This window comes from Giraffa tippelskirchi, chromosome 6, assembly GCF_054371585.1.
Source record: "Giraffa tippelskirchi isolate mGirTip1 chromosome 6, T2T-mGirTip1v1.2.pri, whole genome shotgun sequence".
NCBI classification, from domain to species: domain Eukaryota; kingdom Metazoa; phylum Chordata; class Mammalia; order Artiodactyla; family Giraffidae; genus Giraffa; species Giraffa tippelskirchi.
This window is the reverse complement of record NC_137280.1, coordinates 18,604,118-18,627,500: the sequence shown is the minus strand read 5'-3', so window position 1 is coordinate 18,627,500 and position 23,383 is coordinate 18,604,118. Positions and strand designations below refer to the sequence as shown.

General features: G+C 48.4%; 2 long non-coding RNA genes across 3 annotated transcripts in view; one reads left to right on the top strand and one right to left on the bottom strand.

Annotated features, from left to right (window-relative positions):
- LOC145511056 (uncharacterized) overlaps positions 1–1,869 on the top strand; it is a 16,479-nt gene extending 14,610 nt beyond the window's left edge. For both annotated transcript variants that reach the window (XR_014057470.1, XR_014057471.1), the window contains one exon: positions 1–1,869. This exon is cut by the window's left edge and continues 966 nt beyond it. This is a non-coding gene — a long non-coding RNA (uncharacterized LOC145511056).
- A 1,220-nt stretch (positions 1,870–3,089) lies between these two features.
- Positions 3,090–10,224, bottom strand: LOC145511058 (uncharacterized). Its single transcript, XR_014057472.1, has 3 exons — positions 8,384–10,224; positions 6,357–6,470; positions 3,090–5,591 (listed from the first exon to the last, which is right to left on the bottom strand). It is a non-coding gene; the product is annotated as an uncharacterized LOC145511058 (long non-coding RNA).
- Between the last annotated feature and the right edge of the window lie 13,159 nt (positions 10,225–23,383).

Genomic DNA, 23,383 nt, shown 5'->3' with positions numbered 1-23,383 from the left:
CATCTATAGTCCAGAGTTGTTGTTGGGATTGCAATGTTATCATCTGTAAAGGACTTAAAATAGTACCTGGTACATGGTAGGTGCTATGGAAGTGTTAGCAGCCGTCTTATTATTACTATTATGATTATTTTCTTTCTCCTCTTCCCTTTCCTTCCACGTCTCCAGTCCAGTTTTTATCGATGCACTGTCCTCCAAAGCCTCGGCGGGCTGGCTGGGCAAAGCTGTCCTTGTAGGGTGGTGTAGGGGCCTTGGAAGGCTGGAGACTCTCCCACGGAGATGAACACGTGCCTCTGAGAAGGTGTGGGGATCCCTGCAGATGGTTCTGAGGTGGGAAGGAGCAAGTCACCCTCTGCTGTACTGAAAGGAGTACAGCTGCCTACAGCAAGGGGTGTGTCTCCTGGTGGTAAGGGAACTTTGGTTTGGGTCCAAATAGTTAAGTTCAGAGAAAAACGCATCAGTCAGAGGACTTCTGAGTGTGTCCGGATGGAGGTGAAGCCGCACACCTGGTCTCACATGAGATGAAACTGTGCAACTCCGATGGAATTCAAACCCAGCCAAAACTCTGATTGAGATTTGAACCCATGAGCTGGGACCTGAACCCACTGTCTTTTAATTGAAATCATACACCTGGTCTCAGGACTTAATGAAGATCAGGTTCTTTGTGTCTCGGTGTAGAAAGAATTCATTGAGAGGCAAAGTGATAGGTAAGAAGTGTCAACAGATTTATTGAGAGAGGTACACACTCCACAGACAGAGTGTGGGCCATCTCAGGTGGCAAAAGGCCCCAAAATAAGTGGCTAGTTTTTAGGAGCTGGCTAAATTCTTACGCTAATGAGTGAGAGGATTGTCCCAACCATTTTGGAGAAGGGGTGGGGATTTCTAGGAATTGGGCCACTGCCTACTTTTTGGTCTTTTGTGGTCAGTCTAACTGTCACAGCACCAGTGAGTGTGGTGTTCAGCATATGGATATATTACAGTGAGTGTATAATGAGGCTCAAGGTCTACTGGAAGTCAAATCTTCCACCATTTTGGGTCTAGTAGATTCTACTCAGTTTATGTTATATCCACAATGACTATGTCATTCTCTTAAAGGTTATATCCTGCCCCCTTCCCTCCTGTTTCAGAGGTTGCAATTAATACACTCATACAATCGGACTCTAGTGGGTTGATGGGTGGCTCCCCAAGAAATATGTCCATGTTCTAGCCCCCAAAACCTGTGAATGTGACCTTGTTTTTAAAGAGTCTTTGCAGATTTCATTGAGAATCCTGAGATGAGGTCATCCTGGATTATCTGGCTGTGTCCTAAATCCAGTGACAAGTGTCCTTGTAAAAAGTAGAAGAGGAGAATTCGCAAACACAGAGGAGAAGGCCGAGTGAAGACAGAGGCAGAGACTGAAGTTATGCAGCCAAAGAAAGCGTGGAGCCACCAGAAACTGGAAGGGAAACTTTGGAGAGAATGCAGCCCTGAGGACAACTTGACCTTGGATTTTTTTGCTCCCAGAACTGTGAGAAAATTCATTTCTGTTGTTTTAAGCCACCCAGTTTGTGGTAATTTGTTTCAACAGTTACAGGAAATTAATAACAAGGACCAACTGCAAACCACAGCCCATCTGCACCCCAAAAGGCAAAAGGAAAAGATAAGGGGCCATGGTTTGAAGTGGTGAAGGCAGAGAGAAATGAAACTCAAAGGATCGATGAAGGACTTTCATCGATTGCTGCATGTGATGGAGCGGGTTGTGTGCTGCATAGCAGTGGATGTCATATACAGCATGGTTGTAGATCTGAGTATTTATTGCTTGGTTTTTCCCTGCAGGGGTCAGTAAGGTGTCTTAAGGAAGGGGTGCCTCTTACTAAAAACATACAAAATTACCCTATGGCCTTGTTGGTTTTAGTGAGAAACATCTAGATGGCCCTGTCCAGTGGAACTTTCTGCAAAGATGGAAATGTTATGCTGTAATTATTGTTGTTGTTCAGTCACCCGGTCATGTCCAACTCTTTGCAACCTCAGGCTCCTCTGTCCTCCACTGTCTCCCAGGATTTGCTCAAATTCATGTCCATTGAGTCAGTGATGCTATCTAACCATCTCATCCTCTGCTTCCTCCTTCTCCTTTTGCTTACGATCTTTCCCAGCATCAGGGTCTTTTCCGATGAGTCAGCTCTTCACCTCGGGTGGTCAAAGTACTGGAGCTTCTGCTTCAACAACAGTCCTTCCAGTGAGTATTCAGGATTGACTTCCTTTAAGATGGACTGGTTTGATCTCCTTTCCATACAAGGGACTCTCAAGAGTCTTCTCCAGCACCACAGTTTGAAAGCATTACTTCTTTGGCACTTATGGGACCATCCAATAGTGTAGCCATGAGTCACGTGTGACCCTTGAGTACTTTGAATCTGGCTTGTACAACTGAGGAGCTGAATTTTATTTTAGTTAATGTAAATTGTAAATGCCACACATGGCTGGGCGCTACCATATTGGACATGCAGCTCCGGGTCAAGAAAATGGAAGGTCCTTACTGCTCAGTGCAGAATTTAATCACCAGAAGCATGGCCACTATTCACTTGATACTATCCATGGGCCCCTCTGCAACTTAGTCCTTGTTGAGTGGAGGCAAGGGAGTCAGTCAGGGACCAAGGTGGTGGGAGACGTGGTGACAGGCAGTGAGAAATATGAGAAATACCTAACCAGACTAGAGTAAGGGTCCAAAAGCAGAAGGGAGTCTAGAGAAACGCTTGCCCAAGGAGGTTAAGAGATTTCTCTCTAAATTGCTATCTTTCCCTGCCCTTAGTCACCCTTTATGAACCTGTCAGTCCTGATGTTAGCAGAACTCTTTAGAACCTTTTTTTTTTGGTTCCACCACACAACTTGGGAACCCCCTGTAGCTCAGATGATAAAGAATCTGCCTGCAATGCAGGAGACCTGGGTTCAATCCCTGGGTCAGGAAGATCCCCTGGAGAAGGGAATGGCAACCCACTCCAGTATTCTTGCCTGGAAAATTCCATGGACAGATGAGCCTGGTGGGCTACAGTCCATGGGGTCGCAAAGAATTGGACGTGACTGAGAATGTATAAACACACACTGCAAAGGAAGAAAAAAAATCTCAAATTCCATTTTTTAAGTAAATATGATACAAATCGATAGAGCAGATAAAGACTGTGCAAAGAAGAAACTCAAAGACCAATATCACTAATGAATGGATGCAAATATACTTAAAAAAGAAAAACAAATACATGAGCCTACTCTCACAGGGCTTAGATACAGAATCACACAGGAAGTGGTATTAGCACGTCTATAGCATCCATACAGCAGGAGATGCAGCTGTTGAAAATAATTATCTTAAGAGGTTGTTAATTTTACAAAAAGCGGATCATAAAATAGACTTATAGCCTCTCATTTTTTAAATAAAAATATATCTATAGTCAGAGAAAAAAATGTCTGGAAGAATGTATCCCAAAATCTATGGTGTCAGTGCTCATCAGCCAAAGGACACCAGGAACACATGTGTAGTGGGGTTTATGGGCAGTGAGGGGCATCTCAAGAAGAAGCTGCTAGAAAGGAATTAGTATCAGGTTTCAGCTTGTGGTCCTTGCTTTGGGGGATGGGTTCAAGTAAGCGGGGCTTTGCTCTGGACTGGATGCTGCTGGGAAGTGGGGGTAATTTTATGACTGGATGTCTTAATAATTCACATCAAGATGAATGCAATGAGGTTATAACTGGTAATAACAAAACAAAAACAGCAGGGACTTCCGCAGTGGTCCAGTGGCTAAGACTGCTGCTGCTGCTGCTGCTGCTGCTGCTAAGTCGCTTCAGTCGTGTCCAACTCTGTGCCACCCCATAGACAGCAGCCCACTAGGATCCCCCATCCCTGGGATTCTCCAGGCAAGAACACTGGAGTGGGTTGCCATACGCACTCCCAATGCAAGAAACATGATCCCTGGTCAGGGAGCTAGATCCCACATGCCACAACTAAAGAGCCCACGTGCCACAATGAAGATGGAAGATCCTGCGAGCCACAACTGAGAACCGGCGCAGCCAGATAAATAAATATTACAAAAGCAAAAACAACAGTAACCTATAAGCCAGAATAGGGGGACGTTTGGTTATTTTTGTGGTTTGGATGATGCTTTTGTTTCTGTCCCGTGTAGACACGAGTACAGAGTGTTTTTTTTCTTGATCTTCACAGTGGCAGTGGCCTTGGCTACTGTGGGTATTCTGTGGAGCTGGATATGCTCAATAAGAGAATGGCAGGTGACATTCTTTGTCCACAAGACCAAGGCCCAGCTGTGAGAGTGTTGCCAGCTTCAGCCATCAAGGGCTGCTTGGCTGCTTTGCTCTTTCTTAACGGTGTTTCTTAATGCTCTGTGTGTTGGGGTTAAGAGTGATTTTCATTTTCTACTTCATATTCTAGAAAATGTTTTTGTTTTTTTTTTAAATCATGTATTACATTTATCTTTATAAAAATAGCTCTTTTCTTTCTGAGCAAAAAAAAAAAACAACAACAGCTATATAAGAAAACGCTAAACTGGGTAAACCCAACATTTGGTGGCAGAGGTAGACAGCCCCACTGGGTGCCCAGAACCAGAGTCACACAGCTGTTCACTCCACGTCCTGCCGAGAAGCTTCACTCAGACACGTCCCCAGGAGGGAGGCTGGGCATGCCAGGGTTAGAGTTTAGATTGGAGGGAAATTGAGGTTGCTCAAGATGTCACTCCAGGGGCCAGGTGGTGAGAAACACGGCTGGCTCCACCACTGGGTGGAGGTCACCTGGACACCTTGGACACCTGCTCGGAGGCACTGCCAGGCCAGAGGCGGTCACATGGCCTAGAGCTCTGGCTCTCAGCTTGGCCTGTGCTTCAGAATCACTTGGGTCGGTTGATACCCTCCCCTACCTCCAGGGCTCAGTCACCCTGACCAGTTAAATCAGGATCCCTGGGGAGCAGGGCCCAAGTGTGAGCATTTCTTGGCACTCCAGGAGATTCCTCCAACTAAACCCTGCTCCTCTGACCCTGGTTTCATTCTCCTTCTTTAGTCTCTACCCTCATCTTTTCCATTCCCTTCACCTGTACTGCAGCTCAAATCTTCACTTCTCTCCCCTAAATCATTCCTGTCTTCCACTCTCCCTGACTGATCTTTGTAAAAAAAAAAATTTAAAAATAATCGAGGTCACTGGTTCTCAGCTCTGGCAGAGTATTTGAATCGCCAGGGGAGACTGAAAAAGCATTCCCAGTGCCTGGTCCCTCCCTTAAGAGTTTCTGATTCCATTGGTCTGGGGTGGAGCCCAGACACTGGTATTTTTCTTAAGTTTCCCAGGGGATTCTGTTGGGCAGTCAGGGCTGAGAACCACTGCTGTAGGTACTTTTACTCCCCATCCCAGCAGGGGCCTAGCAAAGGAACTAACCCTGGAAACGGAAGCAGAAGAGTTCTTTAGGGTCCCTCTAGGGGAGCCTGTCACAAAGGGGAGGGAGCCTTCTCCACAACTTTGCTGAAGAAGATCACATAGCTCTGTTTGCATCTGGGCAACCACGTTTGGTGGGGGAGGAATTCAGCAGCTACAGTGATAGCATCTGGTGATGAGGTGGTCCCTGGCAGAGGAGCCCTGGAGAAAGAGAAGGGAGAAAAAGACAGGAATTATGTCCTAGCTGATGTCCTGAATCCCTTGAAGGAACTTGGCAGAGGGCTGGCTCCCCTTGAAGTAATGGGTGTGGGACAGAAGCTGGGGAAACAGGGTGGATCTCAATGAACGCTTGATTGTTAAGAGATCTGAGCCTGGGAGGCACATGATGGATGCTGTGGGGTCCCACCCAGATCCCCTTGCAGGGCCCAGGCACTTCACTCCCAGCTGCAGGAAGCTTGCCTGCTGACTGCTCACAGTTGAGTCCTTCCCCAGGAATTGCCCTCTGATGAGGGAGCTGCCAGGTGCAAGGCTGTGCCCCCTCCCCCAGGGCAGTCTGCGTACAATGACTAGTCAACAAGGAGGGGCACGAAGACTCGGGCCCCTTGCCTCCTTTGAGGACACCCCAGCTGCAGAGCTCCCCACGGGATCAGCGGACATGTCTGGTGTGAGCACACCCCAGTGCAGCCTCGTCTCTGCCTAATCCTGCTTCCCTCATCCCCCTTGCAGCACTGCTCTGGCTTTCTCCCCATAGGCCCCCCCACATGCAAATTCCCAAGTCTGTCTCCAGGGTGCCTGACCTACAAGAAAGGCCCTTAATTTATGTGTGTGGGTCCAGAGAGGAATGAAGTTGGGTTGCGTTACAGCTGCTTTGGGGGCCTCGTGGAACATTTGTAGGTTCAAAGAACATAAAAACTGCAAATCTGATCAAATACGGGCTCTGCTTACAATTCCTCGGTGACTCCCTACCATCTCTGGGATAATTTCTGGGCTCCTTGGTGGCCTTTGAGAGCTCTTTCACAATCCGGCCTGACCACCACTGTGGGTACTTCCTCCTCTCCCTGGCTCTCCAGGCAAGCAAAACTGTGATAAAATACATGTAAGATAAAATTTACCATCTTAACCATTTGAAAGTGTACAGTTAGTGGCATTTAGTATATTTACAGTGCTGTATAACCATCACCCTATCTAGCTCCAGAAGATTTTCACCACTCCCAGAAGAACTCCCTATCTATTAAGTAGTCACTCTTCACTATCTTCTCCTTCCAGCCCCTGTGTGCATGTGCCCATGTGCCAAGTCACTTCTGTTGTGTCTGACCCCTTGTGACCCTATGGACTGTAGCCCGCCAGGCTCCTCTGTCCATGGGATTCTCCAGGCAAGAATACTGGAGTGGGTTGCTATGCCCTCCTCCAGGGGATCTTCCTGGACCAGGGAAGGGAAGCCCCCTAGCCCCTGGCAGCCATCAGTTTATTTTCTGCCTCTACGAATTTGCCTACTGTGGATATTTTATGTAAATAGAACCATACAATGTGTGGCCTTTTGTTGTCTGGCTTCTTTCACTTATAGTGTTCATCCATGTCATAGCATGCATCAGAACTTCATCTTTTTATGACTGAATAATATTCCATTTGGAATAACATTCCAAATATATCACATTTCGTTTACCCATTCATCAGTCAATGGACATGTGGGTTGTTTCCAGCTTTTTGACTTTAGTGCCGCTATGAACATTTGTGTACAAGTTTTTGCTTGAACATCTGTACTTCATTCTCTTGAATATCTATCTATATACATATATTAGAATTGCTAGGTTATATGGTAACTCTCTGTTTAACTTTTTGAGGGACTGCTAGACTGTTTTCCGTAGTGGCTGCCCCATTTTACATTCCCGTGAGCAATGTATGAGGGTTCCAATTTCTCCATATCCTTGCCAACCCTTGTTGCTTTCTGGTTTTTGGATTGTAGCCATCTTCGTGGGTGTGAAGTGGTATCTCATGGTGGCTTTGCCTTGCTCAGTACATGTTTTTGAACCCCCTACTGTGTGACAGGCACTGGGCTAGACACTGGGGGTCCTACGGAGATCACAACTAAGGCTCTGCTTTGGTGGAAGTTCCATCCTGGTTGGGGGATGACACAGGAGAATGGAGTTAGGAGACTTAACCGCGTTCGTTAGCAGGGACAGTAGGACCACTGGGCCGCAACTGGGAGAGCAGGGAAGCGAGCTCTTTGGGCTTCTTCTGCCTCTCCTTGCCCTGGTGTGTGGAGCAGAGGTTACAAACTCAAAGGCTTTGGGGGCACTGGACATGGCCAGAGGAGGGAACCACAGGGGTGAGCGCACGTGCATTTGTGTGTGTATTTTGGGGGGTTGGTGCTATGAAAAACTAGGGGGTACCAGTCCTGCCTCCAGGGGCAGATGCTGCTTTAGCACTGGTTTCTTACAGGTGAATAGAACTGGGCCTGCCCACGCTCTGGATCAAAATAAGATTTTAACATGAAATCTATACATTTTTACATGATGGCACTTTAAAAACATTGTCTGGGGCCCATTTTGGTGAACTGCCCACCAGTCTGATTCTGAGAGGGATGTGTTTCTCAGAGGCAGAGCCTCATTCATAGAGGCAGCATCTCTGGGCCACCCCACCCCCCACCCCCCAACCTGGGAATCTGCCTTCTAATCTAGCCTCCTCTCTGGCCCACCCCCTCACCCCCAGGCGGTCTGAGGCAGCTGGAGTTTGAGAACCATCAGGGGATGTTGTAAGGAAGGCCGTGGAGGGCTGGGCAGGCAGGATCACGTTCCCTGTTTGTGCAGGCACTGGAACGCCCGTGGCCTGGGCCCAGTTTCTCGGGGCAAACAGCCGTCCAGAGTACATACTTGCGTGTGCCAAGAACAGGGGCGTGGCGGAGAGGGCCGTGCAGGGGAGAACGCTCCCTCCCCGGCCTGCCTCTGGCCGTCCACAGCCCCGCGTGGCTGGATGCCCAGGCTGGTGGCTTTTACCCCAGTGGGCAGTAGCCCCTGCCCGATGCCTGTGGCTTCTCGGTGAACTCTCTCTGAATGGGACGCCATTGCGGAGGCGGCACCAATAGAGATGTCAAGTTTGAGGAGAAGGCAGCTGCAGGCCTAGAGACAAGATGGGTGTGAGGCAATATGTTTGTCGGTCGCTTGCTTCACTGTCACAACTGCAGTTAAAACAAGCAGTTCTCTGGTAGGGGTGTTGGTTTCACAAAACCGCAGGCTCCTCTTCAACAGCTGGGAACCGCCTGGCCGCTGTGCGGTGTCTATTCCGAAGCCGCCATGACACCGCAGGGTTTACCTGGTGACCAGAGGTGCTCAGTGGGATTAGCGTTCTAGTCCACTATTTACAGGTTCCAGAACTACAAACACCTTCCTCCCTTCTCCATGACCGCCTCAGCTCACTAGTGACCAGACATATGGAAGCAGCAGATATGGAAGAAGAGATAAATCTGGGATTCGTCTTTATGGAGATAACCATCAAAGGAACCCATTCCGCTCACCCCACCAACCCCCAAATGCTCGTTTACATATTGTAGCTAAAGAAGGAACTTTGCTTGATTTCCCCAAGGGGAAATAACAGAGAACAAATTAATAAGCTATGTTTCTATGTACATTTCTAACCCTAAAGGGTCCATTTAAACAGCATCTTCTGCCTAGATTACTCTCAGCAAATAATTTTAGTTGTTAAGAACTATAATCAACATAAAATATAACTACTGTAAAACTATATGGTAGTCTTAATACCTATAATAAAATATCACACTTAGTAGAGATTATGGGTGCTAAGAGCAAGAGCCAACTTTTACCAAGCTCTTACCACAGGCTGGGTTCAGTCCAAAGTGCTTTACTTGGATTATCTCAATCTTTACAACCTTGTGAGATTTAATCCTCAAAACCACTCGACCAGGGAAGTAATATCACCATTTTACAGATGGGAAATGTGGAGTCTTAGAGCTTGTATGTGCTAGGTGTTTTACAGGGTTCCTATCAAATCATCCCTAGGCTGATTGTGTGAGATTCCCCTCCCAACAGGGAAAGTATCATTTTCTTTTTAATGGATGAGGGAAGTGTCAAGGGCAGGTTAAATAAACCCATGGTCACACAGCAGGTGTATTAGGTAGAGGAGACTGGATTTGAACCCAGGGATGTAGCTCCAGAACCTGCCCTTTAACCTCTAAGTTACCTCAGGCTGTGAAACAGTTTTGACACCCAGAACACACCCTGTGTTCACTGTGTCAGTGTTTGTAAAGGGGGAAAAGCTGGAAACCACCCAAATGTCCCTCAGTGGGGGAAGGTCACCCCAGTTAGGTTGCAAACATTCTAGATGGTACAGGTAGATATTAAAAGGACTGCTCCTTTTAATAACCACACGTAAAGTGGATCTTATATGTGCTGATGTGAAACAGCATACATGATACATAAAGTGAAAAAGGCTAGTTGCTAAATAATATGCATAGCATAATACCACTTAAAAATATGGGGCTATGCTATGTTGTATCAATCAGGGCCACACTCTTACTGGATAATTCGAGGAGAGTTTAATAAAAGGAATACTTGTAGAGCTGTGGGCAGCATCCAGTGAGACCACCAGTCATAGCACTGCAGTACCCTGGGCAGTATAACATTAGGGGCTCCATCACTGCATGCTGGAACCCAGAGAGAGTGATGTGGTGTGGAGGGGTCACACCACAGGAATTGAGAGTCACCCACTCTGACAGCCAGGAAGGGAGAAGGCAAATCAACTCCCTGACCTCACTCTCTTCCTGCCAGTCTCCACCTGCTATTCCTCTTTTGCCAAACCCACCTGAAAGCCAGAAGGTCATCACTGGGGGGTCAGCTTCCTGGGGCAGGTGGAAGGCAGGTGCAGAAGTGTGGAAAGGGGATCTGGAGGGCCGGTGAAAAGTTGCCAGCACGTTAAGACTTCTGTACATATTTGTAAATACTTCAGAAAAGGATCTGAGAGGACGCATAGCAAATTGTTCAGGGAGGTTTCCTCTGGGTGGCAGGATATGGGAGGATTTCCACCTTTTGCTTTAAGGTCTGTATTGTTGGAATTACCACAAAAAAGAGGCACAGTTTGGGTGAGACGACAGCATCAGCCCTGGTTCTTTTCCTGTTTCTGGATCACGCCACTGCTGAGGAATGGCGGGAGAAGTGCAATTTCCAAAGAGGCCATGCCTTTATGTATCCCATCCCACAAGCTCTTCTGACAGTGTGACCTTGACCCTCCTCCATGGGGAGGGGGAGTGTGTTTCATCCCCCTGGACCTGAGTGGACCTTTGAAATTCTCTTCATCAATCGAGTGCTGAGGAGGTGTTGAGTGACTTTCAAGATAAGATCATAGAAGGCAATACGACTTCCATCTGTGTCTCAGGAGGTGTCCCCAAGAGCCGTGAGCCAATGTGGAAGAAGTCCAGTGTCCTGAAGGTGCCAGGCTGGGGAGGCCACGTGGAGAGGCCTCAGAGCAGTGCCGAGGAGATGTGGCTGTGACCGCCCCCACCCAGGCAGCAGACCTGTGAGCGGAGGCCTTAGAAGTGACCCAGCTCTGGCTGTGGTGGGACCACAAGCCCATGAGAGAACCCCTGCCAGAGTCACCGGGTCCAGCAGCCCCCAGATTCCTGAGTCTCAGAAACTGAGAGAGAATAAACAAACACTATTGTCAAGCTAAGTTTGGGGGTCATTTGTTATCCAGCAATAGTCCCATTCAAGCTGGGAGGAAGGGTGAGGACTCATTTCCAGCAGGCCTGCTGATGGACTGTAGAGCCTGTCAGAGTAGAATTAAGAGTGGCTCGAGGACCCCCACTGGGTCCTCCCCTTGACCCGGGAATCCGGGCATTTTTCCTTCATATTCACGCGTCCTCTCCCAGCCTGTCTCAGGGCCCTTATTTTGACCAGTGTCCATGCTTGACCTCCCCGTTCCTCCTCTGCTTCCCCCACCCCATTTCCTTCCAGAGCAACCATCTGGTCTTTGTAGTTTCTCTCTGCCCCACCCGGCTGCCCTGGGAGCCCCCAGAGGATCCTGGCCACCGTGATTTGGGGGCCGGATTTGGAGATTTTTCTCACTCCCATCGGTTGGGCTGACGTGGGGCACTCGGGTCCGGAAAAAGATTCTATCTGCTTCTTTTTAGAACTGGCGCCTCCCATGGCTCTGAGCAAGAATTGGAATAGTAGAGACCACTCTCTGATAGATCCCCACCCCTTGCCCCACCTCAGAGCAAGCACTGAGTCAGCAGGCTAATTGGCCCTTTCTGGAGGCTTCCCGCTTCAGAGCACAGAGCTGAGGGTAACTCCCCTCTGTGTGTGGAGGAAATCAGGCAGAAATCAGGCTTCAGTAGATGAGAGTTAGTCCAGCCTCCAGGAAAAGAGGGACTAAAGACCAAGAAGTCTGAAGAGGAGTCCTATCACCGGTCTTCTGAGCCTCACCTGCACCCCACCTCTGTATGACTGGGGCATGGGGGCATAAGCCAGTACAGACTTCTTTGTGCTTGTTTGATCTGAAGAGGCAGGGCAAGTATAGGAGGAACCACATTACTCAGGTTTTTGTTTTTAATGGATGGAAATTTCTTTTTTTTAATTGATTTTTAATTGGAGGATGATTGCTTTACAATGGTTTACATGGTTTCTGCCATACAACGTCAATCAGCCATAAGTATACATACATTCTCCCTCTTGAACCTCCCTTCCCCTGCATTACTGAGTTTTAATCCTGGCTTGCCAAGCTCTGTGACTCTGGGCAGGGTCCTCAGTGACTCTGTGTGTGAGATGGGGACAATAATAATTCCTTCCTCATGGAGTTTTTGGGAGGAATAGCAGTAAAGGTATAGCAGGCTTAGACATGGCCTGATGACAGTAAATGCCGTACAAAATTACCTCATTACTTTTACTGGAGGTGGATTTTCTGTCACTTAGCCAGTAGAGTCTTGATCAAGACAAAAACCTTCCCTACTTGCCTCTGGGTTAAAATGTTCCCAAGCACCCATATGTCCCAGGAGCAGGAAATTACCAAGCCAGATGGGTGTACCAGGAAATGCCAGTCAAGCATTTGCCCTCTGCCTTGCTGTGCTGCCTGCCATCCATAGCTGGACTGTCCTGTTCTCACACCTGGAGAGGGTGAAGTCGGCATAGCTCTTCTTCCTGCCCTATGGCCTACTCAGGCTATTTACAGACTTCTTCCCTCTGATTTGGAAACCAGTCGCCTTCCTTCCTGGGTGTTTGCCTGGGCTGCAGTCTGGCCCTGCCTGGGTGTCTGTACCCACAGGAAACCAGATGTGTAGCTGGCGTACGGAGGGGTGAGCAGAAAATGCAATCTCTCAGAATGTCTGTTCCAGTTTCTAACTCTTATCAGCTTATCCGGCTACTCACTTGTATTAAATACTTGTGCTCATCACCACCCAGGTAACTAGATTACAGGCAGAAGGGGACTTTTGGAAAGAGAGAAAAATGAAAGGAAATTCAATTCAGTGGGGATTTGCTGGGCACCTAGTGTGTGCACATCCTAGTAAGGAGAGGTTGGAAACCACAAAGGCAGGGACTTATCAACAACTCCCTGTAGGATAACCTTCCTCTACTCCCAGCTCTCCTTTGACTTCCAGGAGGGGCTCGGGGTTCTCTGCTGGGCCTGGGGCACACTGAGAGGCAAGGTTGGGAAGCAAGCAAAAATGATGGGCAAATGCCAAGGCTGAAGTGGTGAACTCGGAAGAAGTCTGGACAATTGTGCTCAGATCTGAATTATGGCCTGGGAACGCCAGCCCAGCTCAAAAAGGTCTGATTGAAAGGGCAGAACAAGGGCTAACCTTTCAATGTGTGGTGTAGAGATGCTGCAAGGGCGAATAGACTAAGTAGGAGCCGAGCCCAAGGGACCCTAGCAGAAGACACTGTCTGGCCAGACTGGCCTCTCCTTAAAATATTCTGAAATGCCTAGAATATAGAGAGATTCTTGATCCTTGAGAATCAATAGCTCCTGGGACTACAATGTCAAAAGTTGATCTTTCCAAACCCCATTAGGAAGCGGAAAGAGGAAGACTGATGCTCTGCTTTGCTGTTTCAGGGATGCTGGAGGTGAGTAGGGCTGTCTATAGGGATCTGAATGCTCTTGTGGGCTATAGGGCTGGGTGGGGGCTGGGACAGGGATTGATCCTCGCTTAGCAGTTTCCAAAATCTGGCTCATAACCAAAAGGAGGATGAAATGGGTAAAGGGCACTTTACTTTGCTTGCTGTCTTCAGTTAAATATCTGGTTTGGGCTAGTTTATCTTTTATTTATTTTTGGCTATGCTGGGTCTTTGTTGCTGCATGCAGGTTTTTCTAATTGCAGGGAGTTGGGGCTACTGTCTAGTTCTGGTGCACAGGCTTCTCATTGCGGTGGCGTCTCTTGTTACAGAGCACAGGCTCTAGGGTGCTTGGGCTTCAGTAGCTGTGGTGCACGGGCCTAGCTGCTCCAGGGCATGTGGGATCTTCCGGGACCAGGGATTGAACCCCTGCATTGACCACTGCTAACCACTGAACCACCAGCGAAGTCCTGGGTTAATTTATCTTGAAGGTCCCTTTCACCATTCATTTATTCATCATGAATCATGATAATTCAATCATTATTCATTCACCTGTCAGGTCACTTCTATAAGGTAGGGATGTAATTCTGCTCTGACAATCTATGGATCTGTGTGGTCATTTATTTATCAAAATAAATGTGTGCCCACTGTGTGTCAGGCACAGTCCTAGGTGCTGAGAAGAGGCCCAAGTCCCTGCCCTCCTGGGGCTTGCTCACTGGGGAGAGATAGATTAGCAGGAATCCAATACGCAAGTGAGATCATTTCAAGTAGCGTTACAAGTGCTCTGAAGAAAGTCTCAGGGGATGTGCCAGAGGGGTGGGTGGGTAGTGGCTGATGACAACTGATGACAGCTGTATCTTTGATACCTCTACCTGTCTTCATGGATGAGTAAGAAGGAGGCTAGAACACCCAGACTTCTGCTAAGTGGAACTTTCAGGCTAGTCAAAGTGTGAACTGGGCCAGGAGATGTGAGAACCCATTTGTGCTGCTCCACCAAGGTGGTGACAGGTTATTATTTATCACAATAAATCCCCAAAGCATGAAGTGCTTGGCTGGTTCTGAAGTCTGGCAGTTGTCACAAGAGTTGTGCTACAAAAAACATGTATTGTGAGTCAGTACAGGGTTATAAGCCCTTCTGAATACATTTGGGTAACTTTAAAAACTATTTTATTTTTAAAAAGGCAAGATATATATACAGTTCTAGATTTGAAAGGGAGAAGGCAATGGCACCCCACTCCAGTACTCTTGCCTGGAAAATCCCATGGATGGAGGAGGCTGGTAGGCTGCAGTCCATGGGGTCGCTAGGAGTCGGACACAACTTAGCGACTTCGCTTTCACTTTTCACTTTCCTGCATTGGAGAAGGAAATGGCAACCCACTCCAGTGTTCCTGCCTGGAGAATCCCAGGGACAGGGGAGCCTGGTGGGCTGCCGTCTATGGGGTCGCACAGAGTCGGACACGACTGAAGCGACTTAGCAGCAGCAGATTTGAAAGATAAAACAGTACACATTGCAAAGTCAGTCACCCTCTGGTCTCTGGCCCACCCCTCTCAGTCCACCGCTCAGTCTAGGTTCAGGTAACCTCGAGGGGTCTGTGTGGCTCCCATGCTGGTCCATGAGCTTCTTACACACTTGCTTGTGGATGGATGCTCCTGAAAATTTACAATCCTCGACCATCCCCTCTGCCAAAATATATGCCTGCATCTGGAGAAAAAGCCCAGAAGACAACTACAGAGAACCCCTTTGGGAGGCTCTTGGAGGGAGGGGAATAGAAGCAGGTCTTGTCTGAGGCAGGTAGATCCCGGAGTGGCTGAGAGCATGGGTCTGGAGCCAGCAGACCTGGGCACACATCCTGACTCTGCCTCCTTCTCGCTGAATGACTTGGGTAAGTGAAGGAATCTTCCCGAGCCCAGGCTCCTCCTTCATAAGCTGGGGATAATCCTTACTCCACTGAGATGTGAGGATTACATGAGCTAAGGCAAGTAGGCATTTGGCCCCATACCTGGCACAGAGCTGAGTGATGAAAAGCAGCTGCTGTAATTATCATGGAGTGGGTTCCAGGTACCCCTAGAGTCCACATTTGTATGCAGACAAACTCAGGTCACAGGAACTCTTTCAGGGCGTGGAAGTCACAGAAGAGCACCTGCAGTATGTGTGCACGCACATATGTGCGCGTGCATGCGTATCCTTGTGTGTTGGGGCTGGAAGTTGAAGTTCAGTTCTGCTGCTTTGCTTTGGTGGGTCCCAGGTTCTAACCCTAGTCTAGCCGCCCGCCCACTGTCTGGTTTTGTGCATGTTTCTTGGCATCTCTGGGCCTGTCTGTTAGATGACAGGACCGGTATTGGGCATCCTTAGGCAGATCCGAGCCAGGACTCTTTGCTCAGGATGGTAAGCTGGGTAAGTGCCTTCATGGCTGTGGCCTTCAGGGACATAACCCACACTGGATAGAGCTTGGCCCACTGGTGTGAGGAACATCAGTTCTGACTGCCTTCTCAACACTCTCTTCTCCAGTGTTTTCTGTAACGTTTTCTCTTCCCGACTCTGTTCCTGGGAATGGGTCTACATTTCCCTAGGCCCTGGCTTAGCAAGGGGAAGTTTCCAGAGAGCTCAGGCCAGGCTGGGCTCCGAAGGAAGTGGAGTCAGCAGGGTGTGGGGATCAATCGGACTCAGACTCACGAGGGACAGGAACAAACACGCCTCGCTGGCACTCGTGGGCGGGCGAGACAAAAGCCACTTCGGCAATTCATTGACCATACCTGTCATCCTGCAGCTGGGCCCCAGGCCGCTGTTGTCAAGAACAGGGAGGGTTGCTATGAAAATAAACCCTCTGCAGCTGGCAGCTGTGTGCGGCCGGCCCAGCTGCGTTCGCAGGCAGGCAGCGTGCAGACCTGCACTCTTGTTTGACAGAGCCTGCGCTCTCGTCAGGGCGGTGAAGAGGAAACATCCTGGCAGGCACGGAAAACTCCACACAGCCTCCAGGAGAAGGCACACCACAGGGAGCCACCTATTTCAGCTGACGTGACAGGAAGCTGCTGGAAGGAGCTATTGTGACTGCTCGGGCAGGGTGAGACTCACTGGGGGATCTGGGGACACAGAGCGACGAACTTCCTCGTTCTCCCGTGATTTCCACGTCCAAGTGAGAGTTCTGAAGGCGAGGAAGCACCTCAGTGCCCTGTCCTACGCGCTCCGGCCATTCTTTGTCCATGCCTTGTCTCTTCGCACAGACAGGAAGCCATAGAGGGCAGGAAGCAAAACAGTATGATAATACCTTTTGGTAGCAAACTTCATCCTCCACCCCAGCCCAGCCTACTTGCCTCACAGTCTTCAGGCCTCATGAAAAAAGACTGTGGATAGATGTCTGTTCTTAGGGATGACGGAGAAGCTGGAGCAAGACCACCACACTTCTCCAGAAGATGGGGAGCAGAAGCCTCCTGTCTGCCCCTCTGCACCACCTCCCTCTACCTCCCAGTGACCAGACAGTGCTGACCAAGACCCCCTCAGCCCAGTCCCCAAACACCCAGGAAAGACACAGTGAGTCTGTACCCACCCGGGCTCTCGCTGCCGGCTGTGGCGGCTGAAATCTGAGGGAGCCCTGTGAGAGATGCAAAGCCCTTCTGGATGTCTCTGAGCTTCCACGTAGTTCTTGTTCCCGGGCTGCTGTCCCTCCCTAAATTTTCCTTCTGGGAAGAAGGCCCTCCTGGAAAGGCCCCTCAGAGCCCCAGAGGAGGTAGTGAATTCTTTCAGCTCTTGTATATCTGAAAAAGTCTATTTCATCTTTGTGTTTGAAATATATTTTCTCTGAGTATAGGCTGACAGGTTTTTTTCCCCCTTTCACCATCTTCTGACTTGTCGTGTTTCCAATAAGAAGTCTACTGATATTACGATCTTTGTTTCTCTGTGAGTAAATGGCTGTTTGGAAATGGCTGGCTAGAGGTAACATGAACTATTTCTGATCCTGTGTGAGCTCTGCAATTGTTCTGACTGATCCATTTTAGTGTTTGTTTTTTTTCTCCCCCAGACCATAGATAGTTTTCATACCTGCCTCCACGGATCAGAACTCAGCTAAAGACTTGAGGGAGACCTTCCTCGGGGCTCCAGAATGTTCTAACTCTCCCTTTTCCAGTATTCCGCCCCACAGTTCCAGTCACACGGGCCTCCCCAAGCCTGAACGCTGTTTCCTTCAGTTCAGTTCAGTCGCTCAGCTGTTTTCATAGCTCAGGAAAACTCCCAGGCTCTGTTTGGGGTGCCCATTCTGTGTTCTGTAGACAGAAAATTCTCTTCAAGCGGTAAAGCTAAGAAAGTTGCAGGGCTCACCTTGTCTGTTTCCTTTCTCTATGCTAGCTGTTATCCAGGTCCTAATGCCATTGCCCATATGTTTTGTTCAGGTTTTTAGTTGTTTAAGGCAGGAGGATAAATCCACCACGGCGGGAAGCAGAAGCCCTTGATCTGTTTCTCTGGAGTGTGCTAAGAGGTGTAGATTTATTCTGTGAGAATAAGAGATGCAAATAATCTATGGCAGTGCATCAGAAAGATATGTGCCTGTGTGGAATTGATAGAGATGTGACATTTATGTGCCACAGCCATTGCCATTTTGTGTAGCGGTTGCTAATGAGGGAGAACACATGGAACGTATCATGAAATGTCACTGAATATAACATGTATTGAAATATATTAATAAACCACTTATTATGTATATTCACTTCTGTTTCCACATCTTTATGGCTGCCCTGGTTCAAAAACTCCTAGAAATTGACTTTGAAAGAAACAAGTCACAATCTATGTGAAAACTAGGCAAAGTATATGAACAAACAGTTGACAGAAAGGAAATACAAATGGCTCATAAATATATGAAAATATTTCTCCACTACATTCATAATAGGAAAACTATGAAATACCATTTTCACCCATTAGACTGGCAAAAATCCAAAAGTTTGATAATATACTCTACTGGCAATTCTGAGGAAACAGGCACGCTCACACATTGCCAGTGGTTGTATAAATCGGTACAACTCTTATAGAAGGCATATGTCCTCTGCCATAGCCATCCTTCCTTCAGAGTCTATCCTACAGAAACCTCTGCACAAATGGGAAATAATGAAGGCTATTCTCTGAGGTGGTGTCTCTAATAAAAAGATTGGGAAAAACTCAAGTGTCCATCAACAGGGGATTAGTTAAATAAATTCTGGTATATTCACACAAGCAAATATTATGCAAATATCAAAAAAGACAATGCTGTTTTCTGTGTATTGTAAAGATCTCAAATATATTAAGTGGGGAAAAGAAAAAAACAAAGTGTAAAACAGTATCTATAGAACTGAGTAAAAAAGAACAGAAGTAATAATATTCATTTTATGTTGTGAAAAAAAAGAAACTGGGAAAATACGCCAAATCTAATAACAAAGGTTAGCTGTCAGTGGTGGGAACAAGGCTTTCCTCTGAATACTTTTTAATACTTTTTATTTTTAACCTTGAGAATGCATTTTCAATTAAAATTTAAATTAAAACCTGCTTCTAGGCTATCTCCTCTCCTTTACCCCTACCACCACTGCCAGAGGTCCTTATAAAATCTTGCTTAAAGCAGGAAAAGAGCCTCCTGGCTGTTTGCTCTGCTCCTGTCCAGTTTTGGCCCCTTTAAGTGGACCTGGGGCTCCTGCAGTTCCCTCTAAGAGTGCACGAAGAGCTGCTGGGAGCCCACCTAGCTGGAAAACTGGTTCTGCTCACTTCCTGTTTGCAGCCCTGCTGCTCCTAGCTTTTAGCTTTTCCTTCTCTCCACTCTGTACTCCCCTCCCAACTTCCCCTTTGGGCCTCCATCCTTGACAACCAGCCCTCTGGACTGATGACTCAGTTTGGGAGCTGCTGACCTGACCCTCGGCACATCTCTAGATACCGGTCCTGGCATCTGCTGTCTGACTGTTGAGACCCTTTGGCCCCCAAGCTCACATTAGCTCTGGGCTTCTCTGCCTGCCCAACTGACAGGGGAGGGTCTTGATCATCAGAACACAGTTGCTCCCCAACACTGTACATATCTCCACATCACTGCTGCATGCCAGTCACAAGGCACAGCTCCCTACCTGGCTCTTCATTTCTCACCGTGTCTAAGAATGAAGTCTACACCTGAACCACAGGAACCAGACTCACCTCCTCTCCAGCCACTGTCTGACACCTACACCATACCCCAGTCACACTGGACTAAATTCTTCAAAACTGGCAAGTGCTTTCCTACCTCCACTCTTTGCTCTTCTTGCTCCTGGAATGCACTTCTTAGGCTAGGAAGTTTCATCCGTTTCCAGTACCTCTGTACATGAATGCATGTATATGACTTATATTTCCCTGTGTGCTCACTGTGCAAGTCAATGCAGGAGAAGTATTCTCATACTGTTTTCTAGCAGCGTTTCTAATTACTATCTCTCTTGCTTTGTTTTGAGCTCCCTGAGGGCAGGAACTGTGCATTGATAAGACCCTAAATCTAGACAACCACGAGGGGCAGAAATTTAATTCAAACTCCTGGAGAGACCTACTAGGAAGGAAGGATTTAAGGTAAAGAGCCGATGACCATGGTTGGCTCAGGCTGGGTCTGGTGGAAACCCTGGATCTATCTACTAGGCTGGGATGTCAGAGAGGCTACCACGGGAACCAAAACGATGCAGGTGGGGGCAGAGAAGGGGAGAGAAAGTTTTCAGAAGGAGGGGAGAGGCATAGGGTGCGGCTTCCGGGCAGACGAAAGGGCAGGTGTCCATTACTCCTACTCTGGCACTGGGCTCCCACCAGGTGTGTCTCCTCCCTGTCTGAGTCTCATCCATGACTCATTCCAACTCTTGCCTTGTCATTCAGCTTCCCGAATTTCAAGCCCTCTCCTCACCTGTGCGGGGTGTTGGCTATTTTGCTTGTCTAGAATCCCTTGCAGCTCCACCTGGTTTTAATGAATGGTCCCCTCTTCTTTTCCTTTCGGGAACTAGGCCCTTTGACCTGAGCTGCCAATCACAGCCCCCACCCCCTCAGGGATGGCACCGTGGCCCAAGCTGAGCCAATCAGTTCCCTTCTGAAAATTGGCATCCTGGGGGAGGCACTCAGAGCTGCCACATTGACGGCCCCTGTCTAGAGACCTCTAGAGTTCCCACTGGGCTCCCCAGAGCTGCCCAGTTCTTATCCTTCCTGCGGGCAGCCATTCCTTCCATTTGGGAGCCTGCTTTGGGAGATAATTCCGGATTTCTCCAACAGATGTGGTCACATCCTGCCTCCTAGCATTTTGTTCAGCTCTGCCTTTTAGTATTTGTCACTGACTTGCATATAATTATGTGCCAACTCAGCTCCATTCGTTCAACCTGTATTCACCGTTATTCACACACTGATTATATATGCCCGATAAATTCCTGTTTGTTCAAGTTAGAATTGTATTTTGTAGCTTGGAATCCCCCAAAACCTGAACGAAAATACTACCCGAGCCCCAGCAGAGCCGGGAGGAGGGCTGCTGCTGCCATGTGCCCACCCTCTGCTCTAGCCGTCGTCATGCATGACCCCGTCCCAATGCTGGATCACTGGGAGGCCATCCTTGAGCTGTGTTGCTCACCGCTATCCCTGCGTGTTTGTCCTGCCTCTCAGCTCCACTGTGAGCAGCAGAGTACAGACACCGCCGTAACTTTTATTCTCAGCCCCTAGGGGAGAGCTGAGCTCAGGCTGTGCAATCCATCCATAGCGTCCTTCAGCTTATTTCCACGCTGGCCACCACTGACCTTTCCACCCAGAGAATCCCCTACTGCCATCAGGGCAGGACAGATGGACAAATACCCGACTGGGACCATTCCTTCCCAGAAGCCTTCATGGACTTTCCCTTGGCTACCAAGGTCCAAACCCCTACAGTGGGCCAGTGGGGCCCCTCTGCAGCTGGACTAGTCCCCCAGGTAAAGTAGTTCCTTCTATGGGTTGAGAGAATCTGTTTCAGGCCTCTCTCCTTGCTTCCGATGGTTTGCAGGCAGTCTTTGGTATTCCTTGGCTTCTGGACACATCATCCTAATCTCTACCTTCATCTTTTTTTTTTGGCCATACTATGAGGCATGTGGGATCTTAGTTCCCTGACCAGGAATCAAACCCATGCCTCCTGCAATGAAAGTGTGGAGTCCTCACCACTGTACCAATAGGGAAGTCCGTCTGCCTTCATCTTCAGGTGGTGTTCTTCCTGTGTGCTGATCTGTCTCTGTCCAAATCTCCCTTTTTTGGAAGGACACCAGTCATATTGGAATGATTTCATCTTAACTTGGTCATCTGCAAAGACCCTATTCCCAAATAAGGTCACATTCACAGATACTGGGGGTTAGGACCTCATATCTTTTGAGGACACAATTCAACCCATAACACCAGCATATCCCATCTCCCACCACTCCCCAGCATGCTGCTGTGTCCCCCTGACCCCCCAGCTGTGAGCACACCCTGCACTTGGGCCTTGACTTGCCTGATCCTCAGCTGACTCCCTCCCTCCCTTCTCACTGTACTGAGACACAGCCAGGCCTGAGGTTTAGACCAAACCCCACCTCCCCTGCCCTCAGAAAACTTTCCTGATTTCCCATCCATATGTGACCACCTCCTGCTCCAAACTCCTCATGTTTTTGTTCAGCTCCCTCTTCTAGTATTTGTCATAATCTGTCTCCCGCATTGTTATTTGCCTATTTATTCATTCACTTTACATTTGTTCAATATTAGTCAACATTTTTTGAGCATGTTATGCATATCAGGCACTCTGCTAGGCTCTGGAAACTCAAAGGTCAAACAGAAAACTGACTCTTTAGAAGTTCCTACATGGGGCAATTAGCATGAACAGTAGTCATACCAGAGCGAGGTATGGACCAGCACTGCCAGGTGTGCAAAGGGCAGAGGGAACTCTGAGTTACAAGGCCATTAATTAATTGCATCTTAAGGTACAGTGAGCCTTTCACTTCCTAGGTGATCTTAGAGGCTGTTTGGCAAGGCCATAGGTGTGGAGTCAGGCAGCACAGGTTTTGAACCCAGCCCTGCCACTTAGAATTACCTGTAACTAGCCATGCCAGCTTCAATAATGTCATCCGTAAAATGGGGTGCTAACACTACATGAGGCTGCTCTGAGCACTTAGGAGTGAAGGATACAAAATGCTTAGCATAGCACTTGGTACTTAGTAGGTCCTCAGTAAACATCAGTTGGGCTTCCCTGGTGGCTCACTTGGCAAAGAATCTGCCTGCAATGCAGGAGACCTAGTTTCAATCCCTGGGTCAGGAAGATCCCCTGGAGAAGGGAATGGCAACCCACTCCAGTACTCTTGCCTGGAGAATTCCATGGACAGAGGAGCCTGGTGGGCTACAGTCCACGGGGTCACAAAGAGTCGGACACGACTGAGCAACTAACATACACACACATCAGTTATTCATGATGCTTGATCTTGAAGGCTTGGTGCCTTTGGAGGTAGGGGTAGGGAGGGAGGAAGAATGTCGAACATCATACGTGAAGGCATCAGGGCAGGCAGAACCGTGGCGTCCTCAGTAAGGATGAAGGGTGGTGTAGGGAGCACATGGAGAAGAAGACAGAAAGAGGGTAGGGCAAGGTAGAGAACCCGGTCTCCCTCGGGGCAAAGGTGGAGTCTTTCTCACTCTGTACCCTGTACCTTGGGCAAGCTCATAATCCCTCAATTTCAATGTTTATTAAAATGAATTCAGTGGTTGGATCCAACCCTCTCCAGGGCTATACTCACTTTTCAACTTAGAAACCATGAGCCAGCAAAAAAAATCACAAACCTTCCACAAGTTTAGCCCAGAGAGATGCGTTTAGAACAGAGAGCTGCATATAGAGGCAGCCTCCTAGGGCTGCTCTCCAGCAGTGGGCGAGCCTGGGTACCTGGGTCCCCTGGGGACCTAGACCCTCCACCTGCCCTCGTGTCCCCGTTCATGGGATTCGAGCAGCTTGGACGAGGAATGGG